The 14918-nt window shown below is 42.1% G+C and overlaps 1 protein-coding gene across 3 annotated transcripts in view; it reads right to left on the reverse strand.

Annotated features, from left to right (window-relative positions):
* LOC136883072 (forkhead box protein N3) overlaps positions 1-14918 on the reverse strand; it is a 264776-nt gene that overhangs the window by 162789 nt on the left and 87069 nt on the right. The window lies entirely within an intron of this gene.

Here is a 14918-nt window from a genome sequence, read left to right on the forward strand (position 1 = left end):
CCTCAAATACAACGAAAAACCTACGAATAATTAATATAAAATCGATTACAGCAGGTAGTCTAGAAACAATGTAACATATTGTCAAATTATATAAACAAAGGGATTTTCCATTATTAAAAATAATGTTCAATAGATTTTATTTGACTGCCTCCGTGGTTTAAGAGCAAAGCTGCTGAATTGCTAACGATACACCACTTAGTTATTTGTACTTAAAACTGGTTTCATTTACAGCAACTACAGAACTACATTCTATAACGGATACCGAAGTCTGAATTATGACAATGTATTACATTAAACAAAGACAAATACACGAACAAAATTAAATCAAAAACTATTCAAATCAAGTTTGAAAAATATCAAACTGCACAACAGATAAGCCCTCGCGCAAAGAGATGATTGATTGATTGATGTTTCTTGTTTAAAGGGGCCTAACATCGAGGTCATCGGCCACTAATGGTACGAAATGAGACGAAATGAAATGACAACTTAAAATTCCAAAATCCTCCAATGACCAGAATTCAAAGCATGAGGACGAAAAATGAATGTATGGACGGATATGAATTTAAAACGATCAGTGGATCCGACCCACAGTGCCTCACATGCACAGAAGCTTCACAAAACAATAGTATTACTGACCAAGGCACTGCCTCTATAGCACGATGCTGAATCGATTATTCGTATAGTCGAAACGGATCCAAAATCCAAGTCATCAATCCTTCATAATGATATTTATCGCTAGGAAAGTAGACCATGCTATGTGTAATGTTGCGGTACTAATCAAAAGTAGCGGAGACTCGCGGTATTCCACACATTATGGTACTATTCACAGGTAGTGTAATGCGCACATGTAACACAGACCTATGGTGTTTCGCACATTGCAGCGCTATTTGCAGGCGACTCAAACCTATGGCGTTCCTCACATGAGTGGACTAACCACAGGGACTCGTACTATCCCGTGGAATTCCTCACACAGTGGGAACTGAGCATAGGTAAGGCAGAACCATGGTGTCGCTAATCCCATAGTGTCGCTCATACAGGGGTACCAATCACAGGTACTGTAGGACCCACCTCCTGATTCACACACTGCCGCTACTATTTTTTTTTTTGCTAGGGGCTTTACGTCGCACCGACACAGATAGGTCTTATGGCGACGATGGGATAGGAAAGGCCTAGGAGTTGGAAGGAAGCGGCCGTGGCCTTAATTAAGGTACAGCCCCAGCATTTGCCTGGTGTGAAAATGGGAAACCACGGAAAACCATCTTCAGGGCTGCCGATAGTGGGATTCGAACCTACTATCTCCCGGATGCAAGCTCACAGCCGCGCCGCTACTAATTACAAACCTATTGCGTACCTAACATAGTGGTACTACGCGCATGTAAATGCAACCCATGGTGTTCCTTGCGTGATGGTACTAATTACAAGTAGTTTCATGGTTCTAATTGGATCACCCCTTGGTCGCCCCTTTTAGTCGCCTCTTACGACAGGCAGGGGATACCGTGGGTGAATTCTTCGTCTGCGTCCCCCACCCACAGAGGGTTGTATGTTTGCTCCGCGAGAGGTATTTTATTTCCCTCAAGTCCGCCGGCAAGCAGGTTAGGACTCCCCCTATCCGCTACCTGGAACGCGCCACGTGGGAGTGTCACCTCTCCCCCTGCTACGCCAGCGTAGTAGGTTCGTGGCGCAAAGAGATCTCGTTCGAAACTGAAGTGACCGACTGTTGCTATTACATAAATATTCTTGTCGAATAATGTCTATGTTCAGCAAAATTTGTGCAAAATACAATCTCAGATGCACTACACATCAAATAAGTATCATTTTCTAACGAATATAATATTTTGGTGTCAATTTTCATTGCTGTAGCTATTTTAAAATAATTTGGCGCAGGTCTTTTGTAAGAGGCGGCAAAAGCAAATATTGTTTACAGCTGTGCTGTGTTATACTCAACACAATACCTGCTGCTAGATGCAACCAAGTGGCAATTATTCCTCTGCGTACAAATTTGCAAAAAAACAAAAGAAACAAAAATCGACTGATTCCACAAAACCACCCTGACCAGTTCCATGCACTGTGATATTAGGCTAGATATACTTTTAATACCGGGCGAGTCCGCTGCGCCTGACTTTTCTGTTGTTAGGCACCCCAACGAACCGAACGTCAGTCGTGTGATGGTCGATTTTCCTTTGCCGTATACCAAACTACAATCGCCTGTAAAGAACTTAATGCGTCATGACAGCAAGACTTGCAAAAACATGTTTGCGACATATTGCCAAATTGTAAAATGTACGTGCCAATTATAAGTTTTCGACTGGATATGAAATTAACGCTAAAAGCGATGGCATACTGATGGAAAACGTGTGTGTGTGTGTGTGTGTGTGTGTGTGTGTGTGTGTGAAGCGGGAAGTAATTTTACACCAAGTACGCTTTCTGATATGCTGGAGGCAACAGTCATCGTGATGTAGTGGACTAGACAGAAGTGCTTACGCAGGTGCCGTTGGTAAATGGGTTCGAATCCCACGAGCGCTAAACAATTTTGTTCACTTTCTAAGCTTACAGGATCGAATACGTCATTCGCCATTCGTGCCATATTCGAGCAATAGCATGCATATTTAATGTGTACTAGCCTGACACTTGGTGCATCCTACCAGTGGTCATGTGTTCCCTGTGTAAATAAATAAATAAATAAATAAATAAATAAATAAATAAATAAATAAATAAATAACCCACGACGTGAGGTTATTCGGATTCATTGGCTTTGTGGATGATTAAGTACAAATTGAGAATAAAATTATTACGCTCAAGTGAGATTCTAACCCACCTACCAACCGCAGTTGTATTAGCAGCACCTCAACTTAACCTATGACACCACGGCGACTTAAGCCAGCCGCTTACCGGAAAGCTTAACTTCCGCTTCACAACTGCACACACGTTTATCAGTATGCCATTGCTTTTAGCATTCATTTCACACCCTATTGAGAGCTTATAATTGGCACGTACATTTTACATAACCGTATGGCAGTTTGATGCATTGTGTAAATACCTGTCGCACACATGTTTTTGCAAAGGTGATGGTGCAGTAAGTTGTCAACGGCGATAGTTGCCTAGTGGAGGGCAAAGGAAAATCGGCCATCGCACTATCAGCGACGTTCGTTGGGATGCCTAACAACAGAAAAAGTCAGGCGCAGTGGATTCACTCGGTATTTTTTGCGAGGAGTCTGTGGGGCCCCTTAAAGGCCCGGGCCCGGGCCCACCTGCAATGCAGGCCCTGACCAATTTACGCATGGACTCTTACGGTTTGAAGAATATAGGACAGTCAAAATCATCCTATATGCACATATGTTTTCAACATATCTACCATCCCCAACGTATACTTCTTAACTTAATGTTTAGTGCTGTATGTCAAATTCTGATGATGATGATTATTATTATTATTATTATTATTATTATTATTATTATTATTAGCAGCCGGCCCCGTGATGTAGGGGTAGCGTGCCTGCCTCTTACCCGGAGGCCCCGGGTTCGATTCCCGGCCAGGTCAGGGATTTTTACCTCGATCTGAGGGCTGGTTCGATGTCCACTCAGTCTACGTGATTAGAATTGAGGGGCTATCTGACGGTGAGATAGTGGCCCCGGTCTAGAAAGCCAAGAATAACGGCTGAGAGGATTCGTCGTGTTGACCACACGACACCTCGTAATCTGCAGGTATTCGGGTTGAGCAGCGGTCACTTGGTAGGCCAGGGCCCTTCAGGGCTGTACTGCCATGGGGTTAGTTCTTATTAGTGTTTAAAGGGGCTGACATCTAGGTCATCCGTCCTATGTCAAATTCTATTTGTTTTCCAGCTCTAGAAATATTTACACTGGTTTCTAAGTGGAGTAAAAGTTAACACGTCAAAAGTCAAGCACAGTCTTTTCAACTGGGAGCAATAAACTTTCAACAGCCATGTAACTTAATTTAATCATTCCTCTCTGTCCGCCTCATTACCTTTGAATGAACCAATCCGTCCTTCATAGTGATCAACGCTTTAAGATACGTTGATCTGAAGTTGTTTGCAATTGTTTTCCCCCACAAGCTTGTTTCCACTGAGTGAGACTTTCGTGGTGATCCAATCTATACCAAAGTGTGCATCCTACCACGTAATTGAAATGTTTCACACAATAGACATATTGGTATAATACTAGCTTGAAAATGGATTAATCCGTAGTTGCTGAAGGGAATGAATACGGCACCTAGTGAAGCTGAATGAACATTTAGATTTACACGCAACCGACCAACGCAGATCTCTCAGTTTAAACAGATGCCTTTGAAGTTCAGAATTACTCATTTCGAAACTGACTGAAGTAAATTTACCAAGGTATTTTCCTGTAATTTATTCCACGGTGTCTTATTTACTCTTACCTTTGCAAACGACCCTCTGTCGGCGGTTGCCAAATGCTTATTACCGGCTTCGAGTTTAAAACACTATAAATAACAGAATGGGTCGATCTCAACTTAAAGTACGCCACAATGTATCTCCTTTATTTCTATGCTTAGAGGTGGTATCAGATATTATACTTACGCATATTTAATGCCTCAGATATTTTAACCGGATCGGGAAAAAACCTTCGATCTTTTACGGACGAATCTCCACTTTAAGAAACCTCGACAGTTCTGTTCATCCTAATCGTCTTCAGTAAGAATTCTTTTCCCCATGGCATTGTATCATCTCATGGGTGATGCACAATTCGTTTCTTTTCTTTTTTTTTTTCTATTTGTTTTACGTCGCACCGACACAGATAGGTCTTATGGCGACGATGGGAGAGGAAAGGTCTAGGAGTGGGAAGGAAGCGGCCGTGGCCTTAATTAAGGTACAGCCCCAGCATTTGCCTGGTGTGAAAATGGAAACCACGGAAAACCATCTTCAGGGCTGCCGACAGTGGGGTTCGAACCTACTATCTCCCGAATACTGGATACTGGCCGCACTTAAGCGACTGCAGCTATCGAGCTCGGTACAATTCGTTTCACTACATCCCTGTTCTAAATGAATCATTCTGCGGTCAGTGAAAATGAAAACCTACAACCTGTTTTACAACCAGTGACCGGATCAGGGGTGGAATGAATGAAGCCCCATCTTGCGGCGAGGATAGGAATTATGCCGGCTGCCGAAGCTGTCGCACTCCTCTGGGGCAATGATTAATGACTGACAGACGAAATGATATTGGAGAGTGTTGCTGGAATGAAAGATGACAAGGGAAAACCGGAGTACCCGGAGAAAAACCTGTCCCTCCTCGGCTTTGTCCAGCATAAATCTCATATGGAGTGACCGGGATTTGAAACACGGAACCCAGCAGTGAGAGGCCGACGCGCTGCCCCCTGAGCCACGGAGGCTTCTCTGCGGCCAGTGCATACCGGTAAATATGCCATCCTCTTAATTTGACTATGTCTATCATTTAGTGGATAACAACTACCAGGACAAATCGAGTTTGCTGCGCGGTACATTCACGTAGCTGTGAGCTTGCATTCGGGAGATGGGTTCGAACTTTACAGTCCGTAGACCCGAAGAGGGTTCTCCGTGGTTTCCAGTTTTTACACCAAGCAATTAAGGCCATAACTACTTCCTTCTCAGTCTTAGCACATATTTCCTACCCTTGCTTCGCCGAGAAATCTTGCATGTGTTAGAGCGTCGTTAAACCACTGGCAAACAAACAAACAGAAAAGAAATTTGCGGAACCCTTTGGAATCTGTACAAGCACTGTCCCGTGATTCATATGGAATACTTCTTTTTTGCTAGTGGCTTTACGTCGCACCGACACAGATAGGTCTTACGGCGACGATGGGATAGGAAAGGCCTAGGAGTTGGAAGGAAATGCCCGTGGCATTAATTAAGGTATAGCCACAGCATTTGCCTGGTGTGAAAATGGGAAACCACGGAAAACCATCTTCAGGGCTGGAGGGATTCGAATCCACTATCCCCCGGATGCAAGCCCACAGCCGTGTGCCCCTAACCGCACGGCCAACTTGCCCGGTGAATATTTCTTGACAAATAAGCAAATGTGATGGCAATCTGCAAGAAGACCAACCAAAGTGTAGCAGAGACAATACATCGACCTTCAGCGGCTGTCGTGACTGTGGTATCTCCTGCACCTCCAGATATCACATAAATGCTAACTTAATATTTTTCATCTCAGGGCAGCTAGCCTAAACTTCCAGTCAATCACAGCCATACATTCTTCCAACGACTCTAAGAGATAAGCCCGGTTATCAGACAGTTTCCACGTGGATACAACGAACACAAAAGACAGCTGGCAGGAAACATCTGTCATAAATCACCTGTAGGACAGGAATGTGAATTTAAGTTTCGTGTATAAAAGAAAAACAATAATCGGAGGCGAAATCTCTACCAGCGACAACCTGTGTAAACACACGAGTCAAGAGTCCAAGTACAACGGTTCGTATTTTTTTCATACAAATCTCCTTTCACTCACTTATTTCAGAATATATATAAAATCCTAGCATTTCAAGACTACCATGTTGAATACATCGGTTCCCCTCCGATCACTGCAGTTAAGCAACACTGGGCGTGGCCAGTACTTGGATAGGTGATCGCTTGGGAACGACTATCCTGAGATCATTCCTGTGAACTATACATTTCTTCTAGCGTCTTATCCTCTCAGAAATTGGCCACCATCATGGGTTATTATTACTCCTATTTTGCGCTTCACATATCAAAGTTGCCTTATAGTGGGCGTCTAACACTATGCAAGATTCACACTCAAACGATGATCTCCACCCACGTTCATATTTCCTTTCTATTTGGCCTTCTCCGATCAGCTGCATCATTTCGGAAGGTATGACCGGAATAGGCTGTTTTCTTGCGTTTAGCGAGAATTAGAAATGTGTATGATTTCCCGACACGACCAAGTACGTCCGCACTTCGTAAAATATGATTGTTCGAGGGAGGAGCTTGAAGTAGAATGCGATGTTTGTGAGATAGGTAGTATCTTCGTTTGCCCCTCAGCTTATACCACCCGCCATACCATGCTTCAGGCAGTATGCAAGCGTACAGCAATGTGCAAGAAACAACTCCATCACTGCACTGCAGCTTCAAGTAATGCGCAGGCGGAAGTTGTAAGACGACGTTCTACAAACAAGAAAGGATTCACACTGAAAAATATTGTAATGCATATCAGCATAGGTCTAAGTCGTTCATCGTTAATTACTATCTGAGCTACAAACATCAAATTTTCAACTTCATTTTTTAAATAGGACATCATTTTGTACGTACTGAGGAGTCTGCCAATAACGACCAGAAAATATATTTGTACTAATTTCGCAAACACCCTATATAATAATGGAAGTGCATACATTTCTGTGACCGAGCAAATGGCCGCGCGTTATGGGTCGCGTAACTTGCATTCTGGAGATAGTGGGTTCAAACCCTGCTGTCAGCAGCCCTGAAGATGGTTAACCATGGTTTCCTATTTTCACACCAGGCAAATGCCTAAAGACCTATCTGTGTCGGTGCGACGTAAAGCAGATTGTAAAAAAATAAAATAATAAAAAATGGCGGTAGGCTGTCACTGTTGTAACGGCCGCAGGGTTTTGAGGTTTTCGCAGACTTAACTTGTTTTCTCTGTTTCAGCTAACCTTCAACTGAGCGCGCCAGTTAACACAGCGTCATCTTATAACAGAGCATGCGTGAGGCCTTACTTTGAAGTGCTATTTCATTAAATTACGTTTCAGATTTTCATTTTTTTTTCAACAGGTAGCCTCCTTTTTTATCCATCAATTGAGACATTAAACATAATCGTAAATACGCGTTCTACCCAAACACCATAGCATGCAAACACCAAAAACGTCGTAACATTTTTCTGTACATGTACCCGTTGTCGAGGGACGTAAGTCTACATTAAAACATTTCTGTGTGAAGTCATCAGTCCTCAAACAGGTTATGCAAATTATATGGAAACTGAAAAAACCTACGACGCCGTAAAAAGGCAAGATTAAGAGTGAGGGAGTTTGCCATTGCTTTACTGACTCGGCCAGAAAGTGGTATTGCAGCACGGCTGACCTTATGAGTAGCACCATTTTTCAGCACCAGTCGTACCCTGAAGAACACTATTCAGGACCACCTCAGTAGGTTCCATACCGGCACAACCATGTATGAGACAGACCTCAGTGAAAGCTACGAAGTGTACCAAGAGATAGATGCAAAAATATTGTATCTATCAAGAAATAAACAGAGGCATATTTACAAAAAAATGCTTCTTAAAACATGGGTTCATCCAAGAATGTGATTTTTCTTTGCTACCAGTCTTTCATTTCCTTGAACACAAGCATTAATCTGAATAACATCTGAAGGGGACGGGTGAAGTAAGAAGCCTTATAGTTATGGTATGTTTGGCGTGATTCACTTATCGCCGCAGGAAGTGGTTTGTCCATTATCTTGGGATATCCTTGAAGAAGACCGGTCTGGCGTGGAGCACAAGTGTGTACTCCATAACATGCCAGATAGATCCATTTCTCCAATAGGTAGGCAAAAGCGAAGCCGTCGGGACTGACGATGATGATGCTATCGAGATCATTTGCCTTCAATCGTTATTAATATTTCCGATAATTACTGCAAAGCAAAGACATCTCCGTAAAGGCCATGAAGGCCCTTGGAGGGGTGGAAGGTAAAGGCTTCCACTATCCGTAACCTCGGCACTTGATGGTGTAGAGTGGTTAGCTCTATGCCCGGCCGCCTTTGCCCCCAGGAATTAACCTGGTACTCATTGTTGGTGTAGGCTGAGTGAACCTCAGGACCATGTGCACCTCCCGAAGTGGACCTCTCGTTTCTTAAGTTTTACGACTTCCTGACGGGGATTCGAACCCACGTTCTTCCGGGCGAACCGAGCACGCCTTTACCGCCTCGGCCAGGCAGCCCCTGATAATTACTGAGTTAAACAAAAATAAAATGTCATTCCAATTTTGCTTTACGTCGCCCCGACACAGATAGGTCTTATGGCGACGATGGGATAGGAAAGGGCTAGGAGTGGGAAGGACGGTACCATGGCCTTAATTAAGGTACAACCTCAGCATTTTCCTCGTTAAATATAATTGAGAGATTTTTTTAAAAAAATCATGTTATGCGAAGTGCTTACAAAGGCTTGTACTCTTGTATTTTCATTTTTCACGACTTTTTCACGTGTTTTGAAAACTGCGTAAAGTGGGAAATGTACTCAAAATGTGAAATCTATACTAAAAACTAACATAAAAACCAAAACCGACGATTTTTTAACACAGAACATTACTCTTCTGACAATGGAACATTAAGCAGAGGAGTTTGTGCACTCCTTTACTGTCTGCAAATGTTGTTGGATCCTCAAATACCCAGAGTTTGCCCAAGCAGCTCTACAATTTAACAGGGGTCCAGCCAAGAATGCTGATGCTGAAAGATATTTCAGTAAATACAGTTTAACTATAAGTGATGGGAGAAGATGAATGACTGAACAAAATGCTCAGGATGTTCCACGATTTTATTCAACACTGTCACTGATTGATGAACATGACTTAAGCTAATATTAGATCATTATCATCATTTATTAAAGGCTATGCCTTGTCGCTCAACCAACTTTCTCTATCCATTGCCAGCAACTTCATCTCCCCATAGGAGTTGTAGTTCATTTACATCATGAGGTTCTTGGTGTATCCCTTTTCCCCCCCAAGAACTTCTCCTCCCATGATTTTGAAAATGAACCTGCTGTGTCTTATTACGTGCCCAAACAATTTCTCCCTCATTTTTTCCATTTCTGTTGCATATAGGCCTATACTGTTTTATAATCCTGACTTTGTATCAGTATAAACTTGTTCATTTTTCTTATAGTATGCTTTAGCCAACATCAGGGATGACAAACCTTTACCGATTAACATGTCAATTAAGGCCTTGTTTATTACTTTTTTTTACTGTCTAGCGTGCCATCGGTTATTTTCCTTTAAAATCATCATGAAACTCCTTATTTGACTTCATTTAGGTATTAGATTGTATTACATATAAATCCTTTTGACTGAATGCCTCATGATTTTATTTTGCAAACATAAGTTAACTGAAAAATACGTTTTAAAACAGGTACATTTTAAGAATAAGGTATATTTTTGCTTTAACCTAATCAAGTTTGTAAAAAATACGGCATTAGAATTGAGACATACTTCTTTATTAAAGCGTAATGTAAGATGCTATGTTGCTTGAGTTTCGACCTATTTATTGCATGTTAAAATATTTCAATATGCTGTATGACATGTCACATAAGTCATGTTCGCGTGTCACCTTCTGGAACGCGTGTCATAGGTTCACCGTCCATGGCCTGCATCAATTTAAAGTCCGACTCGTTTGTTGAACGGTCAGCGTACTGTCCTTCGGTTCAGAGGGTCCCGGGTTCGATTCCCAGCCGGGTCGGGGATTTTAACCTTAATTGGTTAATTCCAATGGCACGGGGGCTGGATGTATGTGTTGTCTTCATCATCATTTCATCCTCATCACAACGCGCAGGTCGCCTACGGGTGTCAAATAGAAGGACCTGCACCTGGCGAGTCGAACCCGTCCTGGGATATCCCGGCACTAAAAGCCATACGACATTTCATTTCATCAATTTAAAATAAATTTACGAATTTATTATAGGGCATGCCTTTTTATTTTGCTATTAACTCCATGTAAACGCGGTTTTAGTGCATAATATTGCCAAAAACATTACCTATTTATCAAAATTAACTACTCGAATTCCACGATTTCTTCAAAAACACTAAATACAAATGTATAAACACTACCAACTGCTAAATCTCTGATTTCAGAACGCTAAAAATTGCTACCTCTAAACGATACCCTTTTACATACAGTAAAGATGTGAACATCACAAAGTTGAGGATACAGCCCATTTGCCTCGCACCTTTTTGTACTTGGATCGGTGGTCTCCAAATTTGATGTGAACGGTCTGGTTGCAATTCAACTTCGTGGTGGTGTCTACATCTCTGCGCATTAATGAATTGCGTGTTGCGTTACTTCGTGAAACTGAAGAGAGACATTCGTGGACACTATTTTGCATCAAACGACTACATATGAGACTAAATACAGATGAAGTTTTGTCGACAGTTCACTAGCTTTTTCAGGAAACGGATTCACCCGTCTCATCAACCAGTAAGATACATGTTTTAACAGTTCCGGTAATTACTGTTAAGGTGCGAAATAATCTACAGTATTTTTCTGGCAGGTGACCCATTTTTTAGACTGGCCCTTATACATAAATACATACAATACATATCTCAAATACACACACACAGGCGACTGATCATAGAAGAGAAACATGGACGAGGGGCTTCTGATATAAAGTCACGTTCTCGTGGCTCGGATTTCACGTGAAACTGGAGGAGCTATGACTACGATCAGGATATCAACAATCACACAAGACTTGATTCACACAAACTTGCTTGATTCTCATTCTTAGTCTCAACTACTAATATTACACGGTTTACGTCCAACTAATATTACTTTTACTATTTTCAGAGACATCGAGGAAATCTATCGACACGAGAGCACATTTAAATACAACCGGACTGAGCCGGGATCGAACCCACCAATTTGGGTTCAGAAGACCAACGCTTACACCCTCTAAATCACTCAGCCTGGCAGACCCAATTAATTATGTATTCAAACAGCAGTACAGACAGCAAATCACACAAAGTGTCCGCCAGACTTCGCATACACAAGGACACGGCACTGTTGACATCGACATGACAAGACTTTTTTTGTTTGTTTTCTTTTTTTGCATGAAGCAGCAGCAGCAGCAGCAGCAGAACAACAATAACAACACACAGACTGTGAGCGAGCGAAATAAAATACACAAACATTATTAATATTATAATAATCATTAGGGTCTAGTGTCTGTTAGTACATTCGTTTTTTGTCGCAATTTTTGAGAGCTCATAGTTAGAGCCCTGCACAGATGCGGTGCGAAGTTAGTGTCGTGTCGGATACAAACTGTATGCCAGTGCGCACAATTTTGCTGATAATTTATAAATAATAATGTTTATTGATTTTCACTCAAGTATAGTTTTTGCTTGTAGTTAGGCGACCCTTGACGTTGGTATGGGAGAATTGTGATATATAGAGCCTTAAGATCACAAAGCCGTAAATCAAGCTTAACTGGCTTCTGCCCGCAATTAGTGGAAGAAAGGAACAAAGGTGAATACGTCGGTAGTTGTCGCAAGAGAAAATCCCTCATAAACCTGTGATTCTAGGGGTTCTTGTGCCAGGTGTCAGGCCTATTGTATTATGTTATCAGATCTATCCATTTCAATACCTTGGGTGTAATATACTGTAGGTAAATATTTGTAATATCCGCGAATAACAATTTGCGGATGTGGATGAAGGAAGTGCGGATGTTATTTTCTATATCCGCGCAGGGCTCTATACCCATAGTAGAGTGGGGATGGTAGAATACACCTACGGTATCCCCTGGCTGTCGTACGAAGCGAATAAAAGGGGCTCTCAACTTGAGAGCGTGTTTTAGCAACCACTGGGCCCTAGCTGAGTCTGGCATTGTACCACTTGTGTCAGGCTCCTCACATTTACATTTGCTACCAGACCTTCCTTGGTCAACTTTGGTTCTCTTCCGACGATATTAAGTTTGCAAAGCCTAGAGACTCAATCATTTTCATGCCCTGCCTGATTCTTCAGTTTTGCCGATACCTTCATTCTTCGAAAGTATCTTAACTCTTCCGTTGTTGATAACCGAGCGCTTTGGTCGTGTGGTTAGGGTCACGCAGCTGTGAGTTTGCAGTCGGGAGATAATGGCTTCGAACTCCACTGTCGGCGGCCCTGAAGATGGATTTTCGTTGTTTCCCCCCTTTCACGACAGGCAAATGCTGGGGTTGTACCTTAATTTAAGCCACGACTGCTTTCTTCCCACTCCTAGGCCTTTCCGATAAACGGTGTATATATTTTATTGCCACCCTCTGTATTTATGGCAAAAAAATACTGAACACACTTTTTTTGCTAATGGCTTTACGTCGCACCGACAAAGATAGGTCTTATGGCGACGATGGGATAGGAAAGGCCTAGGAGTTGGAAGGAAGCGGCCGTGGCCTTAATTAAGGTACAGCCCCAGCATTTGCCTGGTGTGAAAATGGGAAACCACGGAAAACCATCTTCAGGGCTGCCGACAGTGGGATTCGAACCCACTATCTCCCGGATGCAAGCTCACAGCCGCGCGCCTCTAACCGCATGGCCAACTCACCCGGTCTGAATACATTTTGAAACAGTATTCACTACTTCTTTCTTTGATTTTGGCCATCTAAGGGCCACGGAAATTAACCCTGTGCATTCATTCTCGACTTAAAATAGTTCTTCCTTTCATTTTGCTGTTTCCTCCTCTCTTGTGTCCAAACGTTATTATTACCTTTCCTCTTTTCCTTCTCCTGGAAACCCTTGAAATGTTATATCAACCTTCTGAAAGTTGTTCTGTCTCCTATTACATTGTATGTTATTCCAATCTTTCTTCACTCCTTGGGTCCACTGGTCGCCATTCTTGCTCTTGTACACCTGGTTAAACACTCGTTTTGTCAATCTACTGTTATCCATCCTCATTATGTGACCAAAAAATGTAATTCTTCTCTTCCTGATCGTGTCTAACAGCCTTTCATTTTCTTCATCCTTGTATAGATTTTTATTCCTCCTATGTCTAAACTCTTTCATTTTCAATGGTCCCCAAATTTTCATCAATATTTTCCTTTCTTTATTCTCTATCTCTTCTATTTCACCAGCTTTCGTAGAGAACATGCATTCTGTGGCATACAGACTTTCTGGTTTGATTACTGTGTTGTAGTGTTGGATTTTAGTTTTCCGTGAGAGATTCTTCTTATTGTAGGTAGTATTCAGTACTATAAATGAACACAAAATTAATTTCCACGCATGGGAATCCACGGACAAGAGCTACTAAATAATAGAAATGCCCACGTAGAGCCTAATCGAAGTTTCTTCCAATCGAGTGATAATCAGCAATATTGTTGTTCCATGAGGTAAATGCCAACAGACCGTCCAGGCACGTTTTACGACAACGTAAACTTGTGACGTTGGAGCGAAGTCCTAATTAATTCCGCTGTGAAGGTCGACAAAAGAGGAGCAAAGCAGTGGAGGAGGAGTTAGCAAACAGGTCTTGTTTGAGGTCAGCACACGCACGAAATGTCCGCGAAAACAACGGCTAACGAACCAGCTTACCAGCTTGCCAGCAATTTACGAGCTGGGCAATGAACTTGCGTATGTCACGTTACAGTGCCCCCACTCCTTTTAGCCCTGAGATTTAGGAGCCTCCGCTCTGTAAACTGTGAATGACCTGATTGCTGTGAAAAAATACAATGCTCTCAGATTAGGATGGTCGTACGGTATTGTTTTAAGAGCTGGGACGCCTCGTCTATCACGCACTCATTTCTTACAATGCTATGTTGGCGTACGGAATGGGTTCTGTTACCTAACGCCTCATTTGTGCGGTTTAAAACCCGTCTAATAATCTGTATTACAGCCCCGCATGAAGCACTAAGGCCCAGTTTATTCAATCCCAGTTAAAAGAACACTAACACACTGCTTGCTAATATAGGTTAAAAATTTAGCAGCATGTTAAGAATCTTGCTCCTAACCAAACATTTCCTGGCAATCGTTAGCTAACACGGTGTTAAATCTCACAAGAGTCACGATCAGTGAGAATCTAGAAGGCAGTGGCAGAACCATGCAGTTTTTGAGCGCTTTTTTTTAAATACAACTGTAAACCAAGACGCGTGAAGTCAACATTTATTAGAATTTTCTGACTTGACCGTAAATTTCTGTTGATCAATCAATCAATCAATCAATCAATCAATCAATCAATCAATCAATCAATCAATCAATCAATCAATACTGATCTGCATATATGGCAGTCGC

Source organism: Anabrus simplex, chromosome 11 (assembly GCF_040414725.1).
Source record: "Anabrus simplex isolate iqAnaSimp1 chromosome 11, ASM4041472v1, whole genome shotgun sequence".
NCBI classification, from domain to species: Eukaryota; Metazoa; Arthropoda; class Insecta; order Orthoptera; family Tettigoniidae; genus Anabrus; species Anabrus simplex.